The sequence below is a fragment of the Haemaphysalis longicornis genome, unplaced genomic scaffold, assembly GCF_048455015.1.
Source record: "Haemaphysalis longicornis isolate Haplotype H1 unplaced genomic scaffold, Haemaphysalis longicornis Haplotype H1 scaffold_58, whole genome shotgun sequence".
NCBI lineage: Eukaryota > Metazoa > Arthropoda > Arachnida > Ixodida > Ixodidae > Haemaphysalis > Haemaphysalis longicornis.
In genome coordinates, this window is record NW_027526401.1 from 901,736 (window position 1) to 916,615 (window position 14,880).

Consider the following 14,880-nt stretch of genomic DNA (forward strand, 5'->3'; position numbering starts at 1 on the left):
TTGCCCACTTAGAAGCGCTCCGAGTTGTTACTGCTGTTTCTGTGGTTTAAAAGTCAGCGCGTGGCTCCAGTTTAACGTCAATCCCCAGCGATCGCACGTAGGAAGGCTGCGGTGAAGGCGAAATCGGACACCAGCATTGGCTGTCGCGAGTTCATTCGGAAGCCGCCGCAGCCTGTTCTGCTTTCATTTCGTCACTAGTATGGACAGTGACAGTGCCACATTCTCAACGCAAGTTAATGCGCTTCCTCGGAGAGTATGTCCCGTGATCTAGCCCCTTTCTGCATGCGCCTCCGTACCTAATCGCCGGTAGCGGGTTGCATGGCGTGAACCACGCACTCCTGCGTTCACACTCGGGCAAATCCGTACGACCCTTTATAGTCACATTTGCGCGTACGTTGTGTGACAAGCACACAAATCGTTTTTGAAGGCACTCTCACGGCAATCTCGACTAGATAGCTCCGTTTCATGGAGCCGGCGCACGCAACTTACCATTTTAGCAACATGTTGGTATGCAGTTTGCGAAGCGCTTCTTCAATTTTTGTAGTGTAACAGCGCAAAAAGGACGAGGGACGCAGAAGAATGCACAAAAAGATGGGCGCTGACTGGCAACTAGCCTTTAATTCTACTGCGTCCCTCGTCCTTTTGGCGCTGTTGCACTACAACATGAATACCTGAAAACTCGCCCAGCAGTCCATTTCGTTGTGTTAAATTTTATTCCCCATCCCGTGTCATCAAGTTTACCAAAAAAAAAAAAAAAAAAAAACAACTCCGTGCTACTCATTGTGTATAGCCAGTGCATCTAACCCCATTTTTCGGAGCGTTGCTAATAGTCGGGCTCAGTGGTAGCTACACAGTAAAATGAAGCAAGTGCCGATGCTAATTCGTTGCAGGCTCGTAATTAGCAGCGCGAAAACTGCTTTTCTTGGGCCTCGATCGCATGCTACGTTCGTTTTTTTTTTTTTAGAAGATAGAAGTATTGGGAAAATAGTTCAGACAGCTGGTGAAGCATTTAAAAAGCATTTTTTACTAAAATCTACGGCACTATAAATGTAAATGTCGTCGTAATTTTCCATCTGCGATTCTTGTGAGTTTTACCATCTAAACGCCCATCACGAACAAAATAAAACAAGAACAGGAAGGATAATAAACTTGCATGAGGAAGTATTAGGAACTATTTCAATCATCTGTTGAACAGAAAGCAGAACACCATTACAACTTGGCCAAGCAGTCGTTTTCTGCATGCTGGGCCGCTTGTAAACCAGTAAAACATGGTAATTTGTCAGCACCAAACTACGTAAAAAGCAACTTTTAACGCAAAAGTGTAAGTTTCCGTCTGTTCTATAACAGCCACCTAAAATGGCCAGCAGTAAAAATAGGGTGAAATTAAAAGAATTTAGTTAGGGGAAACTTGGACATGAAAAACAAACCCAGGTCCACAAGACTGAAGTTAAGTACGCATTCCCAGTGCCACTACAGCGCCGTGGCTCGAGCTGAATAAAGGTTGACCCAGTAAATGTCATAAACCGCAGGAGTGTTGCAAGCTGGGATAGTTGGTACTGTTCAATGACACCAACAGCGCGAAACTGGACGAAAACACGAACAGGGGAGACACAACCAAGCGCTGTCTCCCCTTTTTGTGTTTTCACCCAGTTTCACGCTGTTAGTGTCATGGACCAGTAAATGTGTTGTGGTCTTCGACTTTGAAAACCTCTACAACTCGTGCAGGCATCGTGTCATTAAAATACATTTGATATTTCTAGGCACATTGTTAAGTGCAATGTTAGGCACAACAACTCAGGTGGATTGGCCAATGGTATCTGGCAGCAGAAGCTACAGGCCGTTTCATCAATCTCATTTGGCTGTAACGCCATCCTACCCCCCCGCCCTACCACAATTCCCACATACCTACTCAAAGCGATTGCTCAATGGCAATGACAGGTGTTGTCGAAGCTCACGGCCAATTCACAGATTACCATTGTCTGCGATGTCGACATACGTAACCAAAGAAGGTAATATTGGCATTCAAGTGAACACTAATGATTTCCACTCGCAACTCATAACAAGTGCTTAGCTGTTCTCGGGCTTTTTACCCAACATATTACCATCACTGTTAACACATGCAACAAAGCTTTATATATCGTACTCCTGAATAACACTGACCAAACAATGCTTACCTACACTAAGAGGAACACTGTTCTTCTCGATTACTGTGCCATAGCCGAAACCAGCCTTTGAAGACGTACACAAAGGAGAAAGATACAAACACATGCTGAGACTAGCAAGTTTAATGAAACATGAAATTCAAAGGAAAACCAATGTCAACATATTAACAAAACACTGATATTGAAACATGTCATACACTGACATTTCTTTTTTTTTTGGTGTGGTGCACAAACTTATGAGAGGCTTACTCCAGCACAACTCTTGCTAGAATGTGGCTCAACACATCGAGCCATTTGCTGGCGAAGGTGCATTCTCAAGTGTGAGCAAACGTACTTCTCCAGAAGCACCCTCTCAACTTTTTCTTTGTGAGAACTACAGACACTTTCAAGATTAACCTCCACATTTTCAGCCAGGAACCTTGATATTGCTCTGAATGGAGCCTTCATGTCCAAGATAGTATCAGCTGTGACAAATGCCTTGAAATACTCCTCAAAGTGAACCAGGACAGCCATCACAGCATTGCTGGGTCTGATCAGGTTCTGAGCCCGCTTTACGTACTCTTTCAAGTTGATGAGTGCATTGTAGCTTTCATCCTCTCCAACTAACGCTGCCCTGCATGGCTCACAATCCCCTGTTGCTTTCAGTATGGCCCGTAGAAGAATTCCTCCAACGTAGGCAAGGATGTCGCATTCCGTTGCAGAAACGTCCTCAATAGCAACGTCCTCGAGATGCTCCTCGTCATCCACAAACTCCTCAAGCTGCTTTTGCAGAGTTGGCCCAAGTAGGTCAGCCAGGTGCACGTTGTCGTCAATGTCGTAGCTTGTTGACTTTGGTGTGTGCAGGAATTGCCCTACACAAACCAGTTTCAAAGCACATTTCACATCGTATGCACTTGGGGTAGGCTTTTTCATCCGCACAATTGAGAAGATGTTTTCCAGACAATCTTGGAGTAGTCGGCTGGTCAGGACGTACATGTACCCACGGTGGCACAGAAGCTCTTCTGCGAGGCTAAGTACAACAGTTGTCGAAATAAGAAGACCTGCTTGAGATGGCTTCCAGTTTGCCGTTCCCATCTTAACATGTCGCAGTGTATGCTCAGCAAGGCGAAGCGTTGCAATTGCCTCTTCATACTTGCCAACATCTATCTTGCTCAGAGCAAGCACCGGGTGCCGTGATGACATTAAGCTATACCATTTCCAAAGTAGCTCAAAAAACCAAGCCGTTGCCTCAGCCTCAGCTGTAGGCTTCCCTATCCGGATTAGGTAGCGAATTCCAGTAGGGGCTTCACGAAAAAGCTGTACAGCAATGCTCACCTTCATCTTAGTGAAATGACCAGTGCTTAAGTGGACATCCGACAAGCCATTTGCTATCTTTAGGTCATTCTCAAGAGTCGAACGTGAGTACTTCTTCGACGTCTGTGATGTCAACCTTGTTTCCAGGAAGGTCCTGTTGCTTCACCGTATCATTGCTCAAGTAAAAACATTTTACTCGCAAAAACTGAGCCCGAAGGTTTTTTATTACGTGAGCTGGGTCCGCCATGAAATGGAGCCGCCTAAAAAAGCGCTGCTGCATATACGCTGATACTGGCGGAGTGTGCGGAGCGCGCGCATTCTCTACGGGAGAGGGTGGCTCCGCCTGCGATGACTGCGCGCAGAGGCCGCAAGGGGCGCTGCTCGGCGAGAGGAGAGAAAGCCCTTATTTCGTCGGGACTTGGTTTCACGCTGCCCTATTCTGAAGATGGACTCCCGCAAATGTGGACACTACCGGGGCTGGTCTTCGCCGATGACCTTGTCCTGCTCGCTGGAAGTGTGGCTGAGCTACAGGGACTTGTCACCGCCTCGGCTGAGCATCTGTCAACACTGGGACTGGCCTTCAACACGCGCAAGTCAGCGGTCCTGTGCTTCTCCGACCCAGAGGACAAAGCTCGCATTGTGCTGCTGCCTGGCGGGGAAGAAGTTCCACCGATGCACAGCTATTGTTACCTTGGCATCACTTTCAACACCACTGGCGACAAGTATGCTACACACGAGGCTCTACTGAAAGAAAGGTCGAGACGCGCCAGCTGTATCCTGCGCAGACGGTGCTTATGGGGGTGCAACCGATACCTGTTGGTCCGTGACCTGTGGAAGTCGGTGCACGTCCCATGTCTCACCTTTGCGAACGCTGTGGTGTGTGTGTCGGCGCCAACACGGGGGTGGCTCGAGCGTGGTCAGCGAGAGGTGGGCCGCCTTGCCTTGGGCTGCCATGGCCGAGTGGCTGTGGAGGCCATACAGGGTGACTTGGGATGGTCAACATTTGAGGCTCGCGAGGCCACCAGCAAAATTGCATTCGAAGAGCGACTCCGAGTCATGAACGACGAACGCTGGGCGCGGCGACTTTTCCGCTACATGGCATTCAAGGGTGTTCGCACACAGTGGTGCAACCGCCTCTACCACCTCCGTCGAAAATTCGGCTTCACTACAAGCCCGATCGAGGTGGGCCCGCCGCACAAGATCACGGAGAAGGTGCGCTCCAGGGTGAAAGAAGAGGAACGCGCTCACTGGCAGACCACAATGCACCAAAAGTCTACCCTGGAACTGTACCGCAACCACAGGCAAGATATAGGCCGGATGCGTGTCTACGACAACAGCAGCGGCAGCACACTCCTCTTCGAGGCCCGTGCGGGGGCACTGCGCACGCTGCTGTACTGCCGGCACTACGACAGCACACCAGAGGTTCAAGCAGCAAAGTGCAGGGCATGCGGCGACCACGAGGAAAGCATGGAGCACCTGGTGCTGCACTGCCACAGGCTGCGCCCACCCGCCAGAGTCAACGCCACTATACAACAGGCGCTAGGGTTCGAGGACGGCGTCGACAATGCCATGGACGTACACACGACGAAAGAGCGACTGCAACTCTGGCAGCGATCGGTTCGGCTGGGTGCGGCTGTGGTGACGGTGCAGTGAACGCACGAGTGAACTGCAGTGAATGGTGACAGTGCAGTGGACGTACATACGCATGCAGTGTACCATATGCACAAGACTGCAGGAAAACTGCTACCTTTAGCTTTCTCGCTGGTGGGGACGGTGCAATGACTTTAGGCATTCAGCCGGTTTTTTTTTTCTTTTTATATGTATTTTGTTAACTTTTTCACCTGGCTTGGACATTTCGGTGTCCGCCCGATACAAAGGGTTTCTGGCCACAACGATCATCATCATGATCATCATCATGCATGAAAGCCGCCAAGCTCCTCTGTCGCGGCGGCGTATTCGGCAGCCCACGCTTTGGTCGGCGGCGTGTAAGCACTGCCGAAGTAAACCGGTAGTACTTTTTCAGAAACTGTTCGCCCATCCTTACTGTAAATAAGCTACCAATCGCCTGGCTATTTTGTGATTTCATCCAGAAACCCAAATTTAAGCTCTCCTAAGGCAGTATATGGTATAGACTGAGCGGGAAATTTAATTTGAATGGTTTATTAATAAAATATTCTGAACCTGCGGGGAGCTAAATCTGTTAGAAAAAGTGGCGCTTACAGGAAATGAGATGGATACCGAACATCACAAAAATATTTTAATGATAAAACATAGTTCACTGTTAAACAGGTAACAGATTTACATTTTTGCAGGCACTATATATATTTATAACAGAAAAAAACACATTCCTATTGCATGCGGCTCTTTTGCTCTTAAATGACTAAATAAATAAACAAAATTTTCTATACCTTACGCGCGTTTCAACGAAATCCAACCTTGAAATCGGGCATGTGTACGCATTAGCATGCTTTCTGTTTTTATTCGTGTTTTAGGAATAGATAAAAAGTTCTGCACGTTTCTACAAGCGTTTCCGTTTCACTTGCTAGTTTGTTGATGATATCCTCACCATTGACGCTTTTAAGGATCTCTGTCCCCACGCTGAGCAGCGACAAATCGCCGAGGCAGCTGTCAGTCACCGCTGATCAAAGCGGTTTTTGATCAATTTCAGCTGGCTGAATGACCTTCGGAAGTGAAATTCATTACCGGTGTGAGGAGGCGCTGCTCACCGGACAGGGGTCGGCAGGTCGAAGCGAGGAAGACGAGGTGTGTGCGGAGGCAGAAGAAGGGCGCGAGAGGGAAAGAGGAGGAGGAATAAGACGGTCGTGGCACGGAGAACAAATTGACTTCGTAAACATTTTTCCCTCCAATGCCAAATGCTTGCCGGAGAGAACGATATCTGGCCTTTTAGAAAACTACCTAGAAGAGTTCCCGACACATGTGGTTATAGCCACAGATGCTTCTGTCCGAGACAAAAAAGCTGGTGTAGGTATCTTTTCACCTGCGCTTGACTGGGCATTTCCTCTTCGTCTTCCGAATTTCACGTCAATATATTTGGCAGAATTTTTGGGAATCGCGCTCGCTCTTCGAAAGCTCAGCGAAGAGCATTCCCAGGTGATCATTGTGACGGATTCTTTTTCGGTTTGCTCCGCTTTATCTTCCCCAACCGTTTCTCCACTTCGCCGATCGCTGTCGATGCTTATACCAGTACATGTCAGGGAAATCCGGCTGGTCTGGGTCCCAGGGCACAGAGGAGTTGAACTTAACGAAACTGCTGATTACCTGGCAGGAGTAGCACTGAATGGTCCTCTCGTTGATACTGTGCCCCCGGTAGCCTATGTTGTTGGAACTAGGTTTCGAAGGTACAGTTCACTGGACAGCTTCCCACCAGACAGCATCGCTGGCTGCCCAGACATTGAGCATCTCCGGTACTCTTGGAAGTGTGACTTTGCGCAGTCTCGGCTGTGCGAGGTCACACTGACTTGCTTGCGATGTCGAACACCTAATTTGAATTTTTATCTGCACCGTGCACGCATAGCGCCATCGGCCACCTGCAGCTTCTGTCAAGAGGAGGAAACACTTGACCACTTCCTGTTGTCTTGCCGGCGGTTCTCTTCCCTCCGAAATCGTTACCTGGAGGCTCCCCTCCGGCGCCTGGGTCTCGCCTTGTCGGTGCCTAATTTATTGTCATTTGGGGCAGTCGGGCTTGGGCGGTGCAACGGGGATGTTTTTCGCGCTCTTCACTCATTTATTGCCGAAACAGGTCGCTTGCCTTGTTAATCAATAGCTTCAACCCATTTTTATTCGTTTATTGAAATACCTGTTGGTACAGTAGTATTGAATTTCTTTTGGTTCCAAAATTGTTAGCATCACTGTACCCTATTTTCCCTTCGTTTGAAACTAATTACTAAGCTTCTTTAGCAGTGAAATCACAATAAGACTTGGCCAATCCCCCAGAGTGGGTACGCGCCATTCTTGTTCCGGATCCAACCAACCAACCAAATTGGCCTTCCCACTGTCTGTTCCTCTGATCTTATCGTTCGGGGCGAAGGCACTGGGTTTTAGCCGCGCAGATCTTTGCTCCGCCGTGCACTTGTTCATTTCGGAATCTGGCCGTCTCCCGTGCTAGCCCCAGGCCATGCCGGGCTTCCCTCAAAAAGATCCCTGCGTGTATGATCGCTACTATCAGTGCCTTCCCGCCCACTGCCTCTCCTTCGCCAGCTTCCCTTCTTGTTTTATTTCTCTACGTACTTTTCATGTTTTCTTTCCTTTATTTTTTTTATTTTATTTTATGTTGGTTTCAACACTTCCTGATGCTACGTCTCATGTTTGAGCAGTTTTTTTTTCTGTATATATTTCCCTAATATTTTATTTACCTCCTTAAATGTCTTTCTGGTGGTGGTGGTGGTGGCACCACCACCACCACCAGAAGCAGGAAGCAGGTGGTTCCAGAAGCTCTCGGCTTGGCGAGAACGCCTAGGGGGTCTTCGTCACGGAGCCGCACATTCTGCTGGAAGCTCTCAGCTGGGCGTCAACGCTCAGGAGATCTTCACACCGAGCAAAACCTGGTCTCTTCCAGTCGGGAGTGTCCACGGAACACCCAGGACGAATACAACGTGTGGTTCATCGGCCCGGCACCGACACCGACACCGGCACAGCACCGGCATCGCCAAGGGCACCGAGCCCAGCGCACCGAGCCCTGCGCACCGAGTCAACTCACCGACTGGGACCTATACGTGAGCGCGAACAATTTGGAGTGGGACTTCTCGCAGGGGACTTTGTTAGCCTAGGACTGCTGTCATTAGATTAGCTGGATGTTCATTTGTGCACGTTATTTTGTAATTTGTCCCGTCAATATAATTTGGTCCTTGTCCGTAGCCAAAGCGTCTCTACTCTTGTGCGCCCGGTAAATTTTAACCTCCTCTTTTACAAAAACAACCTGCATCACAAAAATGGCGTCCGCGACCGGACTCTCTGCGTAACTTCCAGAGAGTCGAGGAGGTTGTGTTGTAACTCTGGCGGAGAGGGGAGTATTTGGCAGCCGACATGGAATTAGAATATTTGCTGAAGATCGGAAAAGGGCTAGGACTGGCGGGTGCTGAGCTCAGGGAATGGTTGGAGAGAGAGGCAGACGCTGCTCGCGAAAGAAGAGCACGCTCGAGAGCCGCAAAAGTGCGAAGACTCCAACTCGAACTGGCCGCTCTAGACCGCAAGATGGAGCTCGTGAAGAATTCAGATCAGCTTTCGATTGCGGAGATAGACCGTAAAATATTAGAGATAGACAGTCACCTTGAGGAGAAAGAATGGAGAAAAGAAGGCATCGAACTCCAAGCACGTGATGAAAGAGAAGTCACGTGGGTCGCAAAATGCGATGAGGCCACGCGGAAAAAAGAAGATAAAGAGAAGGATTTTGAGCAGCAAGGCGCAGAGGTGGACGCCGTTGTCCAGGCACAAGAAGTTACACGTGCTGAGTGTGGCACGCAGGCAGACGAGCCGCGTGCTGGAACGATTATTGTGAATGCGCCGAGTGAGGTCATCGGTGCACAGCGGTGCGACATGCCATTCGAGCAGTTTGGCACGCGCTCTCACTCAGAACGCTTCGCTGTCGGATGCGAGGCGAGAAAAAATGAATCGGGCAGGGATGGCCTGCAAACGCACGTAATCTCGGGCAACAAGCTGTTGCTAGCCGAGAGTGACCAAGATTTTAAACATTTCTTCCAGCAGAAGCAAGCAAGTTCTCTCAAGGAAGTTGTTCCCGCATGCGACGGGATTAAAGTTCAGCCGCACTCCTTGAGAGCTCAAGTAACTGTGCCAAGGAGCGCGCGCATCCGCAAAACAGCGGGTGCAATCAAAAGGTACTGGTCTTTCGAGATACGGCTGCGGGGGTCATCATGCGGCACCCTTGCTATTGACATAATCTCTTGGAGAAGCCAAGCCGACCACCTAGCCAAAGGTGTCCAATGGACGCGTCGGAAGAAGGTGAAGATGAAGTGACGTGTGAAAAAACGGGACTGAAGACACGATTTCGACATGGCTAGAAATCTCATGCCTAAACGAGAGGAACAGGTTTGAAAATTATTTTAGGAAAGGAAACTGGTAGATTGTTGCATGTTAGGTTCATAGCTTGTACTCTGTTAACTGTGTGCGGGTTACTCGAGCCTCCTTGAACGACGGCCGCCCGTATACAGTGCTGGACGGTTTTGCGCGGTGGTAGTTTAATTATTGTTTGGTATTGTTTAAAACGTCTGTGACTCCTTAGTTTGGTTGGAATAATTGTGGTACTATTAGTCACTACTTATTTTGGGTGGTCTGTGTAAGCCGTGACTTAGGAGATGCAGTTTGTTGTATTATAAGTATTTGTATTTGAGTTTTATTGTGTACTGTTTGGATTCATTGTTATGCAGTGTTTTGGAAGTGTTACTATATGACGTGAAAGTGTTCTGGTGGTAGTGGTGATGCGTGGTGCCTCGCGTGTAAGCTGACTGGACTTTCCACTGTGACCATCGACGGACTTTTCACCGGAAGTGTTATTTCCCGAAAACACTTCTTTCGATGGGGGCAATTGTGAGGAGGCGCTGCTCACCTGACAGGGGTCGGCAGGTCGAAGCGAGGAAGACGAGGTGTGTGCGGAGGCAGAAGAAGGGCGCGAGAGGGAAAGAGGAGGAGGAAGAAGATGGTCGTGGCACGGAGAAGCAGGAAGCAGGTGGTTCCAGAAGCTCTCGGCTGGGCGAGAACGCCTAGGGGGTCTTCGTCACGGAGCCGCACATTCTGCTGGAAGCTCTCAGCTGGGCGTCAACGCTCAGGAGATCTTCACACCGCGCAAAACCTGGTCTCTTCCAGTCGGGAGTGTCCACGGAACACCCAGGACGAATACAACGTGTGGTTCATCGGCCCGGCACCGACACCGACACCGACACGGCACAGCACCGGCATCGCCAAGGGCACCGAGCCCAGCGCACCGAGCCCTGCGCACCGAGTCAACTCACCGACTGGTACCTATACGTGAGCGCGAACAATTTGGAGTGGGACTTCTCGCAGGGGACTTTGTTATCCTAGGACTGCTGTCATTAGATTAGCTGGATGTTCATTTGTGCACGTTATTTTGTAATTTGTCCCGTCAATATAATTTGGTCCTTGTCCGTAGCCAAAGCGTCTCTACTCTTGTGCGCCCGGTAAATTTTAACCTCCTCATTTACAAAAACAACCTGCATCACAACCGGCAAGCACAAAAAAAATTTTAACAGCAACATAAACATCTGGGAATGAACCTTCAAAGTTTTCACGGATTTGAAGTTTCGCCATGTCTGTCACAGAAGAGCAGCCTTCGTTGCTCGCATATGAAATAAACTGCCCAAGCTTATCGGAAAATATGTGCCAGCCAGACTCGGACGGATACTTTTTGCAATGTCCATGTCTAGTGCCTGCAGGCTCCTCGAACAAAACAATGCACTAAGCGAAGAAGCTCTCGGAGAAAAAATACAGGCACTCCCGAGAAAGCAGCAGCTCGCTGTAAGAACTTGTTTCCTGGCTGCAAGAAGAAAGTCTGTTAAAGGCATGACTTATGATGATGAATGGATTGTCGAATGTTTGCTGATGAGAATGCGGAGCCCGAAGCTCTACGAGCACCTTCGGAAGCAAAGCATTATGATTCTGCCCGGACGAAGTTGCCTGCATAGGTATATGCAACGATTCAAGGGTGGCTTTGGTCTGAACCCCAAGGTTTTTGCGGCCTTAAGCGAAAAGACCAAGAGCATGAACGCCTTCAGCTGTCATGAGGGCCTGCTCGTGGATGAGATTAAGCTCTCTGAACACCTCAATGTGAAGGCAACCGGTGAGTTTCAAAACTACTTCCAACGTGCCATTCCTGTAGCTTTACATTATTTCTGCAATTCCGATGGAAAAGCAACATTGCGTTTTACTTGCTGCATTAAGACAGTACGTTCTGCATGATGTGTAATGTGCTTTTTGTAACAATTCAGGTGACATTGAAGGTTTCGTGGATCTTGGTGATTACACGACCAGTGACCACAAGGGTGTGCTTGCGGACCACGGGATGGTTGTGCTGTTTCAACCCTACACCGGTAAGTTGTTTTAGCAGTCTACTATCAAACTCGAGGCATCACCAACATGGTTATCTCATACCATCATTGATCTCACCCATTTTTCAGGGAGCTGGACGCAAATCCTTGGCGTTTTTGCTTCGAAAGGCAATGTAAAAGCAGCCACACTGGCAAAAATCATAGTTGAATGCACCATTCTGGCCGAACAATCAGGCTTGTATGTCGACTCCGTGACCTGTGACGGCGCCAGCTGGAACAGAAGCATGTGGCGGATCTTTGGCATACATGGTGAGCAAACTGTCGATTTCATTCATTTATTCATACCGTCCTCCTGTGTGTAGGTACAACAGACATTCCAAAGCGAGAATTTTTGTTACTTGAAATTTTATTATAGTCGTCTAACAATAAAGCTCTTTTCATTTATTGTATAACTGAAACTTCTTAAAAATGTGTGTAAATCATAGGTGGCAATTAAGTCAAGTGTATATTTCTTGTTTTCCACCTAATATAATCGAAAGCTTGAAGTTCATGTCCCTGCAGTTATAAATGTAAAAAAATATGCCACCCTACCAAACTCAATTAAAGTTATGCGGGTGAAGCCTACATACTGTCTATTTGCATCTGTTGCTGGCTTTTAAAAACTTTGTTGTGGCATCATTTTATAATTAACTAATGCACAATATATGCTTTATAGGTACTGCTAAACACCTGCGAAGCAGCACGAAGCACCCTGTGGATCCCAAAAGGCAACTTTTCTTCGTGTCCGATTTTCCGCACCTTTTGAAGAATTTGCGGAACGGATTTGTCGCCAAGGGTTACCTAACCCCATCTGGCCACGTTCACAGTGGAATTATCGAGACAGCCTGGGAATCGGACCGTGACAATGTTACTCTGAAAGCTATGCCCAACATAACTGGTACGCACCTGAATCCAAATTCGTTCGAAAAAATGAGAGTAGATTTAGCGTTTCAACTGTTCGGGGATCAAGTGATTAAAGGACTTTATGTGCACAGGAAACGTATCGAGAGAGAGAGAGGAAAACTTTATTGAGCAGTTATATGCGTGGGGATGGCTTCTTAGTCCAGAAGTCCAAGCGTCGTCTTCGCACGTTCCGCCCTCTCCGTCAGCATGACCTGGTCGGCGAGGTGTGCGCTGGACAGCGCTGTCTCCCACTGCTCGAGGTTGGGGCTAGGGTAAGGGGGTGGCAAGTCCGGGTTTTGGCTACATTCCCAGACTACGTGATATAGGGAGCCTGATTTTCCACAGAACTTGCATTCAGGTGGATGCTGATTGGGGAATTGCATATGGAGCCGGACTGGGTGAAGGTACGTGTTTGTTTGAAGTAAGCGAAGTGTCGAGCCTTGTTTTTTACTTAATTGTGGGTGAGGTGCTGGATAGACTCTACGTTCTAGCCGGTAATGCTGGGTAATGCTACGGTAAGTCACAACAGGGGTGGGGTCAGGTTCTCCTTCCAGGGCCTGGTGGGCGAATGCGCAGGCCGTCGCGTGGGCGAATTCGTTGCCCGCGAGGGAGGAGTGTGCCGGCGCCCAGACTATCGTGACGTGCCGTTTCGGGGGGTTTGTGCTCAGGATGCGGTATGCTGCAGGGGTCGCCGATCCAAAAGTAAATCTTCTGCAGGCCTGCTGCGAGTCAGAAATTATCGTCGTTGCCTTGGTCTGGGTTATGGCAAGCGCTATGGCCACTTCTTCTGCTTCTTGAGGGGTAGTTTTGGGGATGGTTGCGCTGGTGAGGCATTTGTCTCTCGATGTTACTACTGCCACCATTGCTCCCTTATGGTTACTGCTTGCTGCGTCGGTGTAAACCGTCCCTTCGTCTTTACCGTAAATTTTCTCTAGAGCTTCGGCCCTGGCCTGTCTCCTGCCTGCATGATGTTCCGGGTGCATATTGCGGGGAATTAGTTTAATGTGTATGTGCTGCTTCACATCTGGCACAAGAGGTCGGGGTTGTAGCTGCCCTTGAGGCGTCCATTGAAGTTTCGTCAAGAGCTTTCTGCCTGCAAGTGTGAGTTCGAGTCTTAATTTTTGGCTGGAGAGGTGTCCTTCGATTAATTCTGATGCGGTGTTGTGAATGCCTAATTTGAGTAGTCGAGCAGTCGAAGCGCTCGTGGGGATACCCAGTGCTTGTTTGTAGGCTTTCCGTATAATGACGTTGAGCTGCTCCTCCTCAGTTTTGGTCAGAGTTACATACGGGGCCACGTAGATAATGCGCGATAGAATGAAGGCCTGGACCAATCTGGTGGTGTCCTCCTCTTTCATCCCTCTTTGTCTGTTCTGCACCCTGCGTAACATCTGGGTGACCTGTTCGGCGGTAGTCTTTAGTTTCTGAATCAGTCCGTTGTTCCTTGTGTCCGCCTGGATATCAAGTCCAAGTATTCGTATCGCCTTTGTAGGCCTGATGAGATGGCCTTCCAGTGTGACTTGGATGTCGTCTTTGTCTTTTTAAATGCATAGCATTTTAGTAACTCACAATGTCACGCGGCGTTGGCGTGCGCTGTCGTAGTCCGCATGCGCGTCTTGTAGTCCGCATGCGCGCCCTGTCGTAGTCCGCAGGCGCGCCTTGTCGTAGTCCGCAGCCAGGAAGAAATAACAGTTTCCGGCGCCCGGTTTCGAACCCATGACGCCGCGGGCGGAACGCAAGGTGCCCGGCGCACAACCGACCGAGCCACGAAACCGACACAGATTTCAATGCACCGAACGCGCCTTATATCCTTCACTCATTTCTCGTTTGTTTCGAAAGCGCCACAAGTTGTCCCGCGCTTCCAAAAGATGGCGACACGGGTCCCGCGATCAAGAGATACGACTTGCCGGCGCACCCCCTCGGAAATGCTGTGCATTTGATCGTGCCCCTCGCGAGGGGGATGTCTTTTTTTCTTTGGTCTTTTACCTCAGAACAAGCGGTTCGGCTCCAAAATTTACGCCGAGATGAAAATTGAACTGGAGCCAAAATTATAAAAAATGTAGACGGCTTCATTTGGCTTCAGAGAGTTTAACGGTGCATCGAGCATCCATATTTTAACGTTAGTGATGTTACAATATTTTTTTTGTGCATCGTCTGCGTACGACCAGAAGTTCAGATTTTTGCGGAGCGCATATTAGTCCGCACTCTTTGGCATACTGATTGATGGTGTCAGTTGCCTGTTGGAGTGTGTCTTGGAGGCCGCCGATCGAATCTGTGCCCGTCCAGATAGTAATATCGTCGGCGTAAAGGCCATGCTTTATGTTGGGGATCTTCTCTAGTCGTTTCGGCAGCTCTATCAGCGCTATATTGAAAAGCATGGGGGATAGAACAGACCCCTGAGGAGTTACCCTGTCCCCAAGAGTAATTTGATCAGAGGAGACATCCCCTAT